General features: G+C 31.8%; 1 protein-coding gene across 1 annotated transcript in view; it reads right to left on the reverse strand.

The window, feature by feature from the left end:
- LOC143227556 (uncharacterized) overlaps window positions 1-17,920 on the reverse strand; it is a 52,842-nt gene extending 34,922 nt beyond the window's left edge. Inside the window, exons 1-3 of the mRNA XM_076458988.1 lie at window positions 17,789-17,920; window positions 13,810-13,856; window positions 12,126-12,244 (exon numbers count right to left, since the gene is read on the reverse strand). The gene's annotated coding sequence lies outside the window, so the exon portion shown is untranslated. The remainder of the gene's footprint in view (window positions 1-12,125; window positions 12,245-13,809; window positions 13,857-17,788) is intronic.
- Between the last annotated feature and the right edge of the window lie 2,106 nt (window positions 17,921-20,026).

Raw genomic sequence — 20,026 nt, forward strand, 5'->3', positions numbered from 1 at the left:
AACAGACATACTGTAGTAATAATGAAACAGTATTACATAAGTATTCAGAACAGACATACTGTAGTGATAACGAAACAATCTTACATAAGTATTCAGAACAGACATACTGTAGTAATAATGAAACAGTATTACATAAGTATTCAGAACAGACATACTGTAGTGATAATGAAACAGTATTACATAAGTATGCAGAACAGACATACTGTAGTGATAATGAAATAGTATTACATAAGTATTCAGAACAGACATACTGTAGTGATAATGAAACAGTATTACATAAGTATTCAGAACAGACACATTGTAGTGATAATGAAAGAGTATTACATAAGTATTCAGAACAGACACACTGTAGTGATAATGAAACAGTGTTACATAAGTATTCAGAACAGACATATTGTAGTGATAATGAAACAGTATTACATAAGTATTCAGAACAGACACATTGTAGTGATAATGACACATTATTACACTAGTATTCACAACAGACATACTGTAGTGATAATGAAACACTATTACATAAGTATTCAGAACAGACATATTGTAGTGATAATGAAACAGTATTACATAAGTATTCAGAACAGACATATTGTAGTGACAATGAAACAGTATTACATAAGTATTCAGAACAGACATACTGTAGTGATAATGAAACAGTATTACACAAGTATTCAGAACAGACATATTATTGTAGTGATAATGAAACAGTATTACATAAGTATTCAGAAGAGACATACTGTAGTGATAATGAAACAGTATTACATAAGTATTCAGAACAGACATACTGTAGTGATAATGAAACAGTATTACAGAAGTATTCAAAACAGACATACTGTAGTGATAATGAAACAGTATTACATAAATATTCAGAACAGACATATTATTGTAGTGATAATGGAACAGTATTACATAAGTATTCAGAACAAACATATTGTAGTGATAATGAAACAGTATTATATAAGTATTCAGAACAGACATATTGTAGTGATAATGAAACAGTCTTACATAAGTATTCAGAACAGACATACTGTAGTGATAATGAAAGAGTATTACATAAATATTCAGAACAGACATAATGTAGTGACAATGAAACAGTATTACATAAGTATGCAGAACAGACATACTGTAGTGATAATGAAACAGTATTACATAAGTATTCAGAACAGACATACTGTAGTGATAATGAAACAGTATTACATAAGTATTCAGAACAGACACATTGTAGTGATAATGAAAGAGTATTACATAAGTATTCAGAACAGACACACTGTAGTGATAATGAAACAGTGTTACATAAGTATTCAGAACAGACATATTGTAGTGATAATGAAACAGTATTACATAAGTATTCAGAACAGACATACTGTAGTGATAATGAAACAGTATTACATACATATTCAGAACAGACATATTATTATAGTGATAATGAAACAGTATTACATAAGTATTCAGAACAGACATATTGTAGTGATAATGAAACAGTATTACATAAGTATTCAGAACAGACATACTGTAGTGATAATGAAACAGTATTACATAAGTATTCAGAACAGACATACTGTAGTGATAATGAAACAGTATTACATAAGTATGCAGAACAGACATATTGTAGTGATAATGAAACAGTCTTACATAAGTATTCAGAACAGACATACTGTAGTAATAATGAAACAGTATTACATAAGTATTCAGAACAGACATACTGTAGTGATAATGAAACAGTATTATATAAGTATGCAGAACAGACATACTGTAATGATAATGAAATAGTATTACATAAGTATTCAGAACAGACATACTGTAGTGATAATGAAACAGTATTACATAAGTATTCAGAACAGACACATTGTAGTGATAATGAAAGAGTATTACATAAGTATTCAGAACAGACATACTGTAGTGATAATGAAACAGTATTACATAAGCATTCAGAACAGACATACTGTAGTGATAATGAAACAGTATTACATAAGTATTCAGAACAGACACATTGTAGTGATAATGAAACACTATTACATAAGTATTCAGAACAGACATATTATTATAGTGACAATGAAACAGTATTACATAAGTATTCAGAACAGACATACTGTTGTGATAATGAAACAGTATTACATAAGTATTCAGAACAGACATACTGTAGTGATAATGAAACAGTATTACATAAGTATGCAGAACAGACATACTGTAGTGATAATGAAACAGTATTACATAATTATTCAGAACAGACATACTGTAGTGATAATGAAACAGTATTACATAAGTATTCAGAACAAACATATTGTAGTGATAATGAAACAGTATTACATAAGTATTCAGAACAGAAATGCTGTAGTCATAACGAAACAGTATTACATAAGTATTCAGAACAGAGATATTGTAGTGATAATGAAACAGTATTACATAAGTATTCAGAACAGACATACTGTAGTGATAATGAAACAGTATTACATAAGTATTCAGAACAGACATACTGTAGTGACAATGAAACAGTATTACATAAGTATTCAGAACAGACATACTGTAGTGATAATGAAACAGTATTACATAAGTCTTCAGAACAGACATACTGTAGTGATAATGAAACAGTATTACATAAGTATTCAGAACAGACACATTGTAGTGATAATGAAACACTATTACATAAGTATTCAGAACAGACATACTGTAGTGATAATGAAACAGTATTACATAAGTATTCAGAACAGACATACTGTAGTGATAATGAAACAGTATTACATACATATTCAGAACAGACATATTATTATAGTGATAATGAAACAGTATTACATAAGTATTCAGAACAGACATATTAATTAGACCAAAAAGAAACAACTATTTAAAGTTCTGGATATTTCATGGATAACCCACATGGGTAATACAAGTGAACTTATTTATTGTATTGGAATAGCATAGTAAAGTAATTTGTCTTGTTAAAGGGTGAAACATAATAATTTTATTAATCTTCATATTGAGGACAACAGAAACTCAGTGGAAGTCCTCATCTTCTGTGTGTCCCACTTTTGTTTAATAATTGCAGATAGTTTTTCAGCATTTGTTGCAACATATGTAATTAAAAGTATCCTTTAAGATTTTACTCCAGATGTTTCTTATACACTTTCATAAAATTTCTTTAGAAGTAGCTTTTGATTTAATAAGTTTTTGATCTATTAAACCTCTGATTGCTCGACTGGGTTAATATCGTGGTTCCGTGGGGCCACTGCATCATTTGAATGATTCAAACAGATTCTTTTGTTAGCTAAGTAATTTTTGCATAGGTTAGTTGAGTGTTTGGGGCCATTATCTTCTTGGTAGTAGGATCATTTACCAATAAAATAATACACAAACCACTGGGTATGCCATGAAAAATCAGTATATGATGCACTTACACTGGTCTATTACTCCATCTATTTTTCAAATAATTCCTGTTGCCTCAGCAGAAAAACACTCCCAAACCATCTAATCCCTGCTTTGTGCTCTACATTGAGGTAAGTACCATCACACTACCTACTGTGCTCTACATTGAGGTAAGTACCATCACACTATCTACTGTGCTTCATCTACCCATAACACTCTTTTTCCAGTCCTTTACAGTCCAGTTTTTTGTACATTTTTTCGTAATTTCAGTTTCTTGACAATGTTTTTTAACTGCTACCTGACTTAGTATTCCATTCCTGTTGGGTCTTCCTGACACTGCAGATCTGGACACTTTTCTTTCACTTGATATGTGGTCATATATCTCACTCTTGAGATCTGTGACAGTCTTCCTTCTGTCCTAAAAGCTATATAAACGAAGATACTTAACATCAGTACCATTGGGTTTAGGTTTTCTACCTCTTCCTTTCATATTTTCAAATTTACCTGTGGTCAGTCTCACAATCTAGGGTGTACTTGACAGTGTTTCAGATCTGCAGCAATTTGTCAGAGAGTCCAACCAGCATCACATGAAGCTTTTATACAAACTCTCTGCTCTACTGAAAATTCTCTGCAGTATTTGAGCCATGGTATGAATATGCTGAATTTATAGTGTTAAATATTGTTTTAATCAATGCTCATCTATGGAATACTATTAAATTAATTTCTTCACATACCAGTACCAGTATGCTAGGTCCTTGCTGGCTTCTCTCTTTATGGTTAAGACACTGAATGAGGTATCATGACAACTATATCAGACCCTAAATTTGATCAGTACATTCATTCAAACAGAACCCTTATCCCATGCCTTTGGTATAAATATATGGGAGTTATAAAGAATAGTATTCTAATCCTGGCTCATTCAGTTATCAACAGGAATCAGTGAAGCATTACCATAATGTTGAAATCTATATTCTATTGTGACATGGGAAAGTTAGACCATAAAATAGAAAGGATGAAAAAATATATTATTGTCCTAAAACTTTTGCACAGAACTGTATATACCACACTGTGATTATTTTATATATGAATACTACATATCACATCAAGATTACCTGAGAATACTACATATCACACTAAGATTACTTTACCTGAGAATACCACATATCACACTAAGATTACCTGAGAATACTACATATCACACTAAAATTACTTTACCTGAGAATACTACATATCACACTAAGATTACTTTATCTGAGAATACCACATATCACACTAAGATTACCTGAGAATACTACATATCACACTAAGGTTACTTTACCTGAGAATACTACATATCACACTAAGATTATTTTACCTGAGAATACGACACATCACACTAAGATTATTTTACCTGAGAATACTACATTATCACACTAAGATTACTTTACCTGAGAATACTACGTATCACACTAAGATTACTTTACCTGAGAATACTACATATCACACAAAGATTACTTTACCTGAGAATACTACATATCACACTAAGATTACTTTACCTGAGAATACCACATATCACACTAAGATTACTTTACCTTAGAATACCACATATCACACTGGAATTATTTTATCTGAGAAAACCACATATAACACTAATACTAATTTATCTGAGAATACCACATATCACACTAAGATTACTTTACCTGAGAATACCACATATCACACTGGAATTATTTTATCTGAAAACCACATATAACACTAATACTAATTTATCTGAGAATACCACATATCACACTAAGATTACCTGAGAATACCACATATCACACTAAGATTACCTGAGAATACTACATATCACACTAAGATTACTTTACCTGAGAATACTACATATCACACTAAGATTACTTTACCTGAGAATACCACATATCACACTGGAATTATTTTATCTGAGAAAACCACATATAACACTAATATTAATTTATCTGTCAGTACCACACATCAAACTAAAACTACTTCACCTAAAATACCACATCAAACACTAAAGTTATCTGAAAATACTGCATATCACAGAGATTATTTTATCTGATAATACAATATATCATACTAGGATTACTTTAAATAAGAATACCACATATCACACAAAGATCATTTTGTCTGAGAATACTACATATCACAATAAGATTATTTTATTTGATAATACCACATATCACAATAAGATTATTTTATTCGACACTACCACATACCACACTGAGATTAATTTATCTGAGAATATTAGATATCACACTACGACTATTTTATCTGAAATTACAACATATCACACTAAGGCTATTTTATTTAAAATTACTACTTATCACACTGAAATTATTTTACCTGATAATGCTACTTATCACACTAACTGTATTTTATCTAAGAATACTCAATATCACATTAGCACGTTAAATCTGTTCTGCAAATGTCAAGAGGTTTAACTCAGTTAGAATTTAACTACACAACTTTACAATGAATATATTCTAATGGAATTAGTATCAACAAGTCATTTATAATTCCTAATTCCATAATATATCAGTTATAATTCCTTAATATCAAAAGAAACCTCTGTATAAAAATTCTTACATTTCAGTTCTGTTGTCGCATGAGTAATTATATATCTTAATGTTTTGTCTCTATTACTTCAATAATAGCTTTATTTAAATGTACATACGGTGGTGTAACTGTGAGAGAACTGCATTCCCTTAACTTTTTAGTTGGAATGGTGCTCCCTCACTATTTCAAATGAATCCTATCTTACAAATATTAAACTATGCCAAGTTTTACCAACTTCAAGAAGACAAAGAATTATTAACCATTTCATCCAGGTTGTAGGCAAGTAATTAATATACAATAAAATAAAAAGATTGTAAAATACAAAATAAAATGTGCAGTTCTGTTAGTATGGATACAGTTTATACTTCTCACCTATTTTCTATAGTTATTATGTGTTAGCATCTGACAGTCAGAAATTTAATGAAACAAAATTAATAGTACTGTCAGGACTTTTCAGTATGGACCAGGAAAGTCCAAAGTAAATTTCCCAGAGAATTTCTACTTTTATTTTTTCACACCTATTTCCTGTGGTTATTTGACTGTTAGCAACTGAAAATTAAGCAGTGAATTTCCAACCTTGGGATTAGACTGTTTATATGACACTCTCATACAATAATCTCATGTGGCCCAATTCACAGAATTTTCCTGGCTATGAGAATACAGTGGGGTAGGGTTTAGTGGCTTCTTTGTAGTACACTGAATACAAAAATGCATTGTCTAAAGTGATATGTAGAAGTGAAAAGAAATATTTACGATAAAGCTATGTACAAAGTGTGACCCAATCCAACACTCCTGGTAAGATTTTAACAGCATAGATATAAAATTGTTTAAGAGCTAATGAACATCCTGTTCAACCATATGTACAAAGTGATCAATAAATGCTTAGTTTCAAGCAATATAAATACAGCCCATTTTGGGTTAGCTAGTTCTAGATTGGCCATTTGTTTGAAGTTTTAGCTTTCAGTCCCAGTCCTGAAAAAACAATACAGCCACTTAAGCCATAAGTTCTAAGCCAATATTCTGCCCCTACCTTAACCTGAAGTGAGGGCAACTGTTACTGAGTACCCCTGGCTATCTTTTAAAACCTTACTAGAATTACTTCAAATTGAAATTCCTACCAGTCAATAATAGTAGTATCTAGTAGCCCTAACTTACCCTTTCTAATAATTATAGAAACATATTATTCATTTGTGAACTATATGTTCAACAGGTGTTTACAAAGTATTACCTACACGTAAGTAATCATTATTTATAACTTACAGTGGCACATGGTATTTTGTCACTGCACAATGCTTTGACCCCACAACAGATTGTGTATAAAGCAAGTTCATTTTCATATTTATTTTAATTCTTTGGTATACAACAATAAGCAGATGAAATAATTTTAAATATTAAAAAATTATACAAAAATGTGTAGATCCTGATAATGTGTTTCTTACCTTTTGATGTCTGTGGAAGGCTATATTCTTATATGTGGCTGAAAGTTAACTAATGGTATTTTGAAATAATGTGTTTCTTACCTTTTGATGTCTGTAGAAGGCTACATTCTTATATGTGGCTGAAAGTTAACTAATGGTATTTTGAAATAATGTGTTTCTTACCTTTTGATGTCTGTAGAAGGCTACATTCTTATATGTGGCTGAAAGTTAACTAATGGTATTTTGAAATAATGTGTTTCTTACCTTTTGATGTCTGTAGAAGGCTATATTCTTATATGTGGCTGAAAGTTAACTAATGGTATTTTGAAATAATGTGTTTCTTACCTTTTGATGTCTGTAGAAGGCTATATTCTTATATGTGGCTGAAAGTTAACTAATGGTATTTTGATATAATGTGTTTCTTACCTTTTGATGTCTGTAGAAGGCTATATTCTTATATGTGGCTGAAAGTTAACTAATGGTATTTTGAAATAATGTGTTTCTTACCTTTTGATGTCTGTAGAAGGCTATATTCTTATATGTGGCTGAAAGTTAACTAATGGTATTTTGATATAATGTGTTTCTTACCTTTTGATGTCTCTAGAAGGCTACATTCTTATATGTGGCTGAAAGTTAACTAATGGTATTTTGAAATAATGTGTTTCTTACCTTTTGATGTCTGTAGTAGGCTATATTCTTATATGTGGCTGAAAGTTAACTAATGGTATTTTGAAATAATGTGTTTCTTACCTTTTGATGTCTGTAGAAGGCTATATTCTTATATGTGGCTGAAAGTTAACTAATGGTATTTTGATATAATGTGTTTCTTACCTTTTGATGTCTGTAGAAGGCTATATTCTTATATGTGGCTGAAAGTTAACTAATGGTATTTTGAAATAATGTGTTTCTTACCTTTTGATGTCTGTAGAAGGCTATATTCTTATATGTGGCTGAAAGTTAACTAATGGTATTTTGATATAATGTGTTTCTTACCTTTTGATGTCTGTAGAAGGCTACATTCTTATATGTGGCTGAAAGTTAACTAATGGTATTTTGATATAATGTGTTTCTTACCTTTTGATGTCTGTAAAAGGCTATATTCTTATATGTGACTGAAAGTTAACTAATGGTATTTTGAAAACCAAGGCTCAATATAGATATTGCAGACTATAGTTGTCCAAGAATCTGTTTATTTAATTAAACTTTATTTCATATAAAAATGAAATATATAGTGGCCTTAAAAATGAGTGAAAATGTAAACAAACTCTGCTATAATCATTTTTCACTAAAAACCGAAACTAGCAACCAGACAATTATGTAAACACATGTCTTAGGTGTCACCAATCAGAAAACAATAGTAGCCAAGTCTAAGGAACTCACTATGAACTGAGTTTGGAAGTTCTGTTAATAATTATTGAAGACATTCAAAATTTAATGCAAGTCAATATTAATTTTTATTGTCACATTTTCAAATGTAGGTCACAGTTACAGCTATTGCAGTTAGTGTTTTAATGCAGGTAATATGTTGAATACTAATAAGTAATGTGTTCCCTCACTTCTTTACTTAACATTACAACACTGTGTACATCCAGGTCTAAACTAAATCTATTTGTACACTACAATATTTTTTATTTGTAAATGACATTTCAAGCAACATGAACTTGATAGAGTGACATGCTTATAACCAATGGAAAGAGGTGATTTCAAACTAAAATCTCCCTAGTTTTACAATTGGCACGCAGTATTCTTTACGAAGTATAACAAACAGCAGAACCATTGTTGCTAATTTTGTCTTGGAAACAATGTCAACATCTGGATTGACTCCATGCAGATTGGATGGCTATAGCTCCTGATATAATAGCCACAATTGATAGTGATACTGTATGTATGATGTATGACAATCAACATACCACGTGTTATGTATAACTATACATAACTACAATATTTATACCATGTAGCTATACTGGGAAGTCTGTAAACATGAATTCGAGAGACCACCAAACTATATTGGAATGGAGCATGGACAGGATTATGTAACTGCATATATTTTATACGTTACCCACAAGGTGCTCCCACACATACCTCTTGAAACATATTTTACCTAATATAACTTCATCTAATCTAAAGAGATCCCTATTTTTACATTTCAGTTACTTTTATGATAATAAATAAAGAATAAACATAGAAACAAGAAATAAAGTACTTACCCAAGTCTTCTGTTCTTTTGTTGTCACTTGTCAATGACAATTAACCCTACTTTTCTTAACTAATGTTATTAATACACTAAATGTTTTTATTTAATTAAATAATGTAAGAAACAATATAGAATAATAACATGAAAAAGTAGACAAGTTCCCCTAGGTATTACAATTTTTCTGGCCTTCTAACTATGCAACAAGAGCTGTTACACAATCATCCAAGCTAGTCATTATTTTTCCTGTGGGAACAAAGCTTGAACCAAAAGTGAAATTGACAATTCAGGACACAACAATATATAACACTCAATCGATGAAAACCTTGACTTTATATTAGTTATAGAAAACACAGAATTAACTGTGATAACTATAAACACATCCTGAGAGGATGTTGCTGGTGGGTGTTGCAAAAGAACTCTGATTTTTTTATTTGATAGCTCTGTAACTAAACACAATTGAAATCTATAAAAATTATGGTTTGCTTGAACAATGATGATTTTGTAGTGAATAATTTATGTTGAATTTCATACTTATTGGAGCAGCGGTGGATAAAACAGAAAAAATATGCATAGAGAAAATGTGTCACACCAGGGGAAATTCAGACTTTTCTTTTAAATATTACCTTATAAAGTTAAGAACTTGAAACTTGTATATGAGTAAAGCTAAGATTTTATGCTACACTAAATGGTTCAACTAAAACACGATAGATTAATAAAAGCTTGAATGTAAGTTATGAAAACCATGTAACAAAAGATGCCCATGGTGACAGGCTTAAATAATAAGTGCAACAAATGAGTAATCTAGTTGATGAACTTATTTGCGGTTCATGATATGGATGGTATACTAAAATGTTTTAGGTTATAGGATTTTTATCATTTTATAGACAAATACTGATAGCCTTTTTTTTAATTGTTTTTTAACAGTACATTTAAGCTTAAGTGTACGTACATAATGCTATTGATGAAAACATGATACAATTTAATGCCCACTTACTAACCAAACAGAAGAAGTCATTGAAGGCAAAGCCCACTGTATTATCCTTGTTTCTTGAAATGTTGTAGTTTGAGTAAAATAAATATGTTATGTTAGACTTTAAATATACATCGGAATGTCACCATACGATATAAAACAAACTATAAAAGAACTAACATAAATATAGTGTGTTGAAACGATTACTGTACAAAATAAAAAAAATCTAATGCATATAATTTTATGAATATAAAATCCTTCACCATATTACAATGTATCAGGTCATCCCATTAATGTCCGAAAATTTAATACAGAAAATGCATTATTTCTGTCTTTGTAGAAAGCTTTAATGACTAAATTATGTAGTAGGACATGTATAAAAATGTTCAGACAAATAAAAGAAACTAACCCAACTCCACTTTTTCAGATCATTAATCCAATAAACCCTTATAATGATGAATGTGTCTAAAGAGCACACTGGACATATAATGCTTTATGAGTTTAAAAAAAACAACAGTGCAGCAGAAACTATACAAAACATTTAAGGTGTTTATGGTGTGGAGCCTCTCAATGAAAGAAAATGTCAAAGGTGGTTTCAGAAGTTCAGATGTACCACATTCAGGTCGTCCTGTTGAGTTTAGTGATGACTTGCTGCACTTGATCAAGATTGTGCTGCAACAGTTAAAGAACTAGCACAGAAGTTTAATTCAACCCACTGAACAGTTCACTGTCATCTGCAACAGTTTGGAAAGGTGTCAAAATTTGGAGAATGCCCCCCCCCCCATGATTTGACAGAAGCCAACCTTAGAGCAAGAGTGGACATTTGCACTTCTCTGCACTCTCATGAACGTAACTCACCTTTATTGGACAGGTTAGTGACTGGAAATGAAAAATGGATATATTATAAAAATGTTAAAAGCTGCAGATAACGGCTCAGTGCAGGTAAACTGGCTAAAGCACAGCCCAAAATGGACCTCCACCCAAGGAAAGTCTTGTTGAGCATTTGGTGGGATATTGTTTATATGATCCACTTGAGTTGCTGTCACTCAGTGTAATGATTACATTAGACTTCTATTGTCAACAGTTAGTGCTTGATGTTGCACAAAAGAAAAGAAACCTGCTTTGATCAGTCATAAAGGTGTTGTGTTACACCAGGATAATGCACGGCCCCATACAGCAAGGATCACATCTGTAAAGACTGAAGAGCTAGACTGGGAAAAACTTCCACATCTTTCTTATTCTCCAGACCTTGCCCCATCTGATTATCATCTATTCCAAAGTTTGCAGAACTATCTTGATGGAAAAGAGCTTGGAACACAGCGATGTCAAAACTACCCTATCAACGTTCTTTTCCTCCAAACCCCAATAATTTTATAGAAGTTACATTCAGAAACTTGTGGCAGGAAGTAATTAATAATAATGGAATATACATTATTGATTAAGTAACATTAAGAATGTTTGAAATCCTTCCTCTTTTTCTGAACCTAAAATCGGACATTACTTACAAGATGAGCTGATACTATAAACTGGTTGAACAAGATCACTAAATTTCTGTTAAACTCCTTAGTAGATTAATTTTCTTATAAACATCTATACTGCAGACCAGTGTGATAAAAAAACAAATACAACTTACCAATGTTTGCTAAACTTGAGACAGTGAGTACTTGCATTGTATAAATCTAAACCTTCTTCACAAGTCTGATTTCCTCGTAAGTGTTTACCTTTTGAGTTAGAGCAGGAACAGCAAAATCCCTGCAAATGAACATCTGTTCTTTACTGAGAAAGTTTAATCCAAGCATTAGTTCAGAGTTTGTGGTGATAATAAAATATTCAAAATGACAAACATTCTAGTGTTCTGTTCAAACATATAATAAATCACTTCGTCATGTTTCAAAACTGTTCTTTAGTGAAGTGTTTAACACCTCATTGTGACTTTTTGTACTAACCTCCTATCATTAAAAGATTATGAAATGCACTATACATACCTAAGGAATTTTTATCATAATGTATTATGTATCATTATTTTACATTCAGTTCTTGTACGTCTCTCCAAAACCAAAATTATTAGACAAGTGAAGCTCCTACAAACTATATACTGAAATAAAAATAGATCACTTTAATATATATATACTGAAACCAGAGGTCTAAAGGTAGTTTAGAATGACAAAAACTATAAAGTGAACTCAGAAACACAGTCATCAGACAGATTAGACTATGGAAAAATTTAAACTAAAACCAAAGCTATTAGACAAGTTAGACAACAAACAACTTCTAAGCTGAAACCAGAACTATTAGAAAGATTGGACTCCTAACAAATTCTCTGGTTGTAAGCAATATTTTCCATGTTTTAATTGAGATGTTCAGTACAAGATGAAGTAAGGACATGTGAGTAGAAACTACAGTTCTACATTTGCTGGCATAAAAATGTATTTGGTAAATTCAGAGCATTGTGTGTATGTGTTTTGTTACAGCAAAGACCACATTGGGCTATCTGCTATGTCCACTGAAGAGAATCAAACCCTTGATTTTAGCTTTGTAAGTGTAAATACTTACTGCTGTCCCATGAGGGAACATGAAGAGTATTTACAGACAAGGTTAAATGATGGATCACAGTGTCAGTGTTTCACTCTGTGTGAAAAGTAAATACTTACTGCTGTCCCATGAGGGAACATGAAGAGTATTGACAGACAAGGTTAAATGATGAATCACAGTGTCAGTGTTTCACTCTGTGTGAAAAGTAAATACTTACTGCTGTCCCATGAGGGAACATGAAGAGTATTTACAGACAAGGTTAAATGATGAATCACAGTGTCAGTGTTTCACTCTGTGTGAAAAGTAAATACTTACTGCTGTCCCATGAGGGAACATGAAGAGTATTGACAGACAAGGTTAAATGATGAATCACAGTATCAGTGTTTCACTCTGTGTGAAAAGTAAATACTTACTGCTGTCCCATGAGGGAACATGAAGAGTATTGACAGACAAAATTAAATGATGAATCACAGTATCGGTGTTTTAGGCGGTGTGAAAAGTAAATACTTACTGCTGTCCCATGAGGGAACATGAAGAGTATTGACAGACAAGGTTAAATGATGAATCACGGTATCAGTGTTTTACTCTGTGTGAAAAGTACATGAGTACTGAATTGGGTAGAGTATCAATCAGTCAATTTTAGTCCAATGAAGAATTTGAATCAAAGTTGGTTACACTAAATATTCATTTGTTTGACTGACTAGATATTAAACTTTACAAATAAGTTTATTTTTTTACATAAGTTATGGTATTTAATAGTCACATGTAAAGTTACTTGGACTTACAAGAAACAGTAGAGCACAAGTGAAGACATCTTGCAGAGATGTTAAAGCTGAAAGAAACAAATGTTACATGGTATGGACATAAAATTATTTTCACCATTATACAGGTTAGGTTATGAAGAAATTATAAACTGAAACCACAACCATCATACAGGTTAAGATATGAAAAAATTATAAACTGAAACCAGAACTATTACACAGGTTAGTGTATGAAAAAATTATAAACTGAAACCAGAACCATTATACAGGTTTGGGTATGAAGATATTATAAACAGAAACCAGAACTATTACACAGGTTAGTGTATCAAAAAATTATAAACTGAAACCAGAACCATCATACAGGTTTGGGTATGAAGATATTATAAACAGAAACCAGAACTATTACACAGGTTAGTGTATCAAAAAATTATAAACTGAAACCAGAACCATTATACAGGTTTGGGTATGAAGATATTATAAACTGAAGTCAGATTCATTACAATAGTTAGAATGACAACGAGTTCTGAATTTAACTCAGAACAATAGACAGGTTAGGCTGTGAACAGATCCTGTACTGAAACCAAAATCATAGGACATTAAAAACTGGCAACAAACAATATGTTGAAAAAAGAACCATTAGACATGTTATGCTGTGAACAGATCCTGCACTGAAACCAAAATCATAGGGCAGGGAAGACTGGCAACAAACAATATGTTGAAAAAAGAACCATTAGACATGTTATGCTGTGAACAGATCCTGTATTGAAACCAAAATCATAGGACAGGGAAGACTGGCAACAAACAATAAGTTGAAAAAAGAACCATTAGACAGGTTAGGCTATGAACAGATCCTGTATTGAAACCAAAATAATAGGACAGGGAAGACTGGCAACAAACAATATGTTGAAAAAAAGAACCATTAGACAGGTTAGGCTGTGAACAGATCCTGTACTGAAACCAAAATCATAGGACAGGGAAGACTGGCAACAAACAATATGTTGAAAAAAGAACCATTAGACAAGTTGGGCTGTGAACAGATCCTGTACTGAAACCAAAATCATAAGACAGGGAAGACTGGCAACAAACAATATGTTGAGAAAAAGAACCATTAGACAAGTTGGGCTGTGAACAGATCCTGTACTGAAACCAAAATCATAGGACAGGGAAGACTGGCAACAAACAATATGTTGAAAAAAGAACCATTAGACATGTTATGCTGTGAATAGATCCTGTATTGAAACCAAAATCATAGGACAGGGAAGACTGGCAACAAACAATATGCTGAAAAAAGAACCATTAGACAAGTTGGGCTGTGAACAGATGCTGTACTGAAACCAAAATCATAAGACAGGGAAGACTGGCAACAAACAATATGTTGAAAAAAGAACCATTAGACATGTTATGCTGTGAACAGATCCTGGATTGAAACCAAAATCATAGGACAGGGAAGACTGGCAACAAACAATATGTTGAAAAAAAGAACCATTAGACAGGTTAGGCTATGAACAGATCCTGTACTGAAACCAAAATCATAGGACAGGGAAGACTGGCAACAAACAATATGTTGAAAAAAGAACCATTAGATATGTTAGGCTGTGAACAGATCCTGTACTGAAACCAAAATCATAGGACAGGGAAGACTGGCAACAAACAACATGTTGAAAAAAGAACCATTAGACATGTTGGGCTGTGAAAATTCTAAATAAAAATTAGAATAAACAGACAGGTGAGAACAAAAACAAATTCTAAACTAATACTAGAACTATTACACAGCTAAGACTGAAAGCAAATTGTATACATAAACCAAAAGTATTAGGGAAGTTAGACACACAAAAATTATGCTGTCAAACCAGAACTATCTGGATAGTAAGACAGGATAGACTTAAACTACATACTGAAATTAAAATCATTGGACACATTAGACTGACATTAAAATTATGTACAGTAATCCAAACCATTTAACAGGTTAGGCTTGAGACAAGTTAGATACAGAAATTTGGAAATTACACACATTAGACTAAAACCAGAACAATGCACAAGTTAGACTCACAGCACATTATATAGAGAAATCAAAGAAGTTTGTAAGTAGTCAAATCCTAAACACAACCACTTGCATATGTTAAACTGTGGATGCACTCCACTTTTACAGGTTTTACCTGGAGTATAAACTCCATACTGAAACCTGGTCTCCTTTACTCAGATTTCATAATAAAGTTTGGCCCACTACACAAGTTAGGTTATAAGGTCAAGTTAGGATCTTTAGACTGTAATTAAATTCTAGACTGATATCCAACCCTTCACACAGATTAGGTTGTAGGAAGTTTATACAAATAAACTAGACTCCTTACATGGAATTAGGTGGAGGAGCTAGTTAAGTCATTATCCAGACACAATGCATCTACCTAAATCATGGGTGTGCCAAGAGAAGATTAGCACCCTCTGCTGGAAAACTACACTATATCTAAAACAGGTATGTTCTTCACCTGGAACCAAATTCCTGCACTGGGAGTGGATGTTGACATGATCAGTCATCACTACTGGCCAGGCCCAAATCAGGTAGTCAAGTAAACATACGTACATACCTACTTGTGAGTGTTGTGAGTACCAACCTGTAGTTATAGAGTGCTGAGTTTCAAGCCACCAGTATTACAACAAGAGGGTAAGAAACACTAGAATGAACAAACCTTCCCCTTAACCTGAATAAACCAGAAAAGCAACACACCAAACATGGAATGACAGGATTCAGTATGTCATACTTAACTTGATGTAACAGAAGATTTCCAATCTGGAATAATGAACACTTCTCCTCATTGTCCAGTAGTGTGGGCAAGGTAAATTCCACTTGTCCATAGAATTATGGAGAAGACATGGAACAAACTGTGCTCAAGGACTTAGGATGGGACCACTCTGCATTTCAGATTATTAGAAGACAATGGACTGAACTGATATTCATCAAAAAAAGGGCCATGCTCAACCCAACCAGAAACCATGTGTCCAATCTGAACCAATATTATGAGTAGACACTGTCAATATCTGAAAAAACAACATCTAGGGACACAGGTAGGAAGGCTCTCAGCTTCACCTTCTTCTTCAAATGTGGAGAAAATTCACTCAAATACTCTGGAGGAATGACCTTTGTCCACCATCAATCTATGGTAATGTACTTTTGGGAGTCCTGAGGAACAATGTTTGGAAAACAGCATAACAGGTGAATCAATTTTTTTACAATGTCAAAGCAAATTGTCCCAAATTTATCCAATCCAATGATTGACAGAGATGAGCAGGATCCTTTTATCCTTTACTCATGATTTTCCATTAGCAACAGTCTAGCAGTAGCACCCAGTCTACCTCTAGGTGTCTTATGGAACACCTCCTTTCTACAAAGTCTGTTGCAAGCTAGGTAGAGTAGATTATTTCCAAATGTGCCATTTACATTAATAGATGTCCATCGCGGGACTCTGCAGACTGAAAGAGATATATGACAACTTTAAAAGTTAGACCCCAACACCAAGCAAAGGACCACCAAATGTTCATGAATGAAAATTGTGCTTCAGGATGGATGGGTGTACAATGTTGCCACCTCAACAAAAATGGTGCAAAAGGAAATGGGAGAAGTGGGTGGGTACTTTTGGATGTACCTTTATAAACATGCTTAACAATAAAACTTTGTTTACACTAAATGACTAATTCACATATTGAAAATCACAGTGAACTAAAGAAAGAAAGTATTATTCACTAAATTACCATGTTTCTGCACTACATATTTATAATTCAGTAAGTTACTTAACTAAATATTTACCATTCAACAATTTACCATGTTTCTGAACTACATATTTATAATTCATTAAGTTACCATCTTTCTTTAATACTTTTTAATCATTCAGTAAATTACTTAACTACATATTTATAATTCATTAAGTTACCATCATGCTTTAATACTTTTTATCATTGAGTAAGTTACCACATAGCTTAACTATTTATTTATAACTCAGTACTTAACTACCTCACTAAAGGGTATTCTTTTTCCATTATGATGTTGTACCTCACATGCTGGTGTAACTTCACCCTTAACATCACAAACAGTGTCATTCTTGTTATATTCTTTAGTAGCCACCATCTCAGATGCTTTTTCATTCACAGCCTGCAATAAAACAGCATAAAGCACTAACTCTAACCACAACAGATCATTTCATAACATTTTAAAGCTAATATAATCAAATCCAATGCCTAATAAATATTTTTAATAGTTTTTAGGAATTAACTGCCAAAAATTTGGCTTGGATAATATAATTTCATCATCCTTCAAACAAAAGTAAATATAAGTTTTGAAAAAAACATATATTACTTTTTCTGTGCAATACAGTTCGTGAGTTACTAGTTTTCAATGATGATATTCTACGATGATACTTTAATATTGTACCTAATCCATCTTTAGAATTATACTGTGACAGTAAATAGAATACCTCAAGTACTAAGTTCAACAAGAGTTATTGTAAAATAATTACAATATATTTAAATAAACAAAAAATAACAGATTAAAGACTTTCAACTTGAAGCATCTGGTAATGTTGTTAAGAAAGATCAAAGGTAAGTGCTAACTGTCAAACTTGTGCACAACCATTAATTATACTAACTGCCATATTATTCTGAAAAATCTCATACCCTTCATTCAGACAAGTCTCACATGAACATTTTACAGGAAACTTACTGAGAAGAAACATCTTTAACAATACTTTCAATAACAACTGACCTTCCATCAACAACATTTTCAAATGTATTAGTTATTAGTTCCTGAATATTTCTAACAACACTGCTAATTAAAGTTTGGTGATTTACTTTAATAACTACTATAATAAGCATCAATCAGACAAAGTAGTGCCACAAAACAAAATAATTAACACTACAACAACACTGATTAATCTGAATTAGTGTTTATATAAATTGGCATGAAAATAACCAAGTATTAAAATTTAGGGATTAACATTATTACTATCTTTCATTATTATAACTATCCAAGTAATCACGAGCCATCTAACACAGTTATTAGTTTCTAACTGCTGATGACAACAGGTTTGAACATACCACTAATCAATTAACAAATACTACTGGTCAGTTTTACCAGTAGTTCATTTTAGTCTTCCTAATCAATAAAAATTTAACTACCTTTCACAACACTACTAGTTCATTTTAGTCTTCTAATCAATAAAGATTAAACTACCTTTCACAACACAACTAGTTCATTTTAGTCTCCTAATCAATAAAAATTTAACTACCTTTCACAACACAACTAGTTCATTTTAGTCTTCTAATCAATAAAGATTAAACTACCTTTCACAACACAACTAGTTCATTTTAGTCTCCTAATCAATAAAAATTTAACTACCTTTCACAACACTACTAGTTCATTTTAGTCTTCTAATCAATAAAGATTAAACTACCTTTCACAACACAACTAGTTCATTTTAGTCTCCTAATCAATAAAAATTTAACTACCTTTCACAACACAACTAGTTCATTTTAGTCTTCTAATCAATAAAGATTAAACTACCTTTCACAACACAACTAGTTCATTTTAGTCTCCTAATCAATAAAAATTTAACTACCTTTCACAACACAACTAGTTCATTTTAGTCTTCTAATCAATAAAGATTAAACTACCTTTCACAACACAACTAGTTCATTTTAGTCTTCCTAATCAATAAAAATTTAACTACCTTTCACAACACAACTAGTTCATTTTAGTCTTCTAATCAATAAAGATTAAACTACCTTTCACAACACTACTAGTTCACTTTAGTCTTCCTAATAAATAAAGATTAAACTACCTTTCACAACACAACTAGTTCATTTTAGTCTTCTAATCAATAAAGATTAAACTACCTTTCACAACACAACTAGTTCATTTTAGTCTTCTAATCAATAAAGATTAAACTACCATTCACAACACTACTAGTTCATTTTAGTCTTCCTAATAAATAAAGATTAAACTACCTTTCACAACACTACTAGTTCATTTTAGTCTTCTAATCAATAAAGATTAAACTACCTTTCACAACACTACTAGTTCACTTTAGTCTTCCTAATAAATAAAAATTTAACTACCTTTCACAACACAACTAGTTCATTTTAGTCTTCCTAAAAAATAAAGATTAAACTACCTTTCACAACACTACTAGTTCACTTTAGTCTTCCTAATAAATAAAGATTAAACTACCTTTCACAACACTACTAGTTCACTTTA

This window comes from Tachypleus tridentatus, chromosome 9, assembly GCF_004210375.1.
Source record: "Tachypleus tridentatus isolate NWPU-2018 chromosome 9, ASM421037v1, whole genome shotgun sequence".
Classification (NCBI taxonomy): Eukaryota; Metazoa; Arthropoda; class Merostomata; order Xiphosura; family Limulidae; genus Tachypleus; species Tachypleus tridentatus.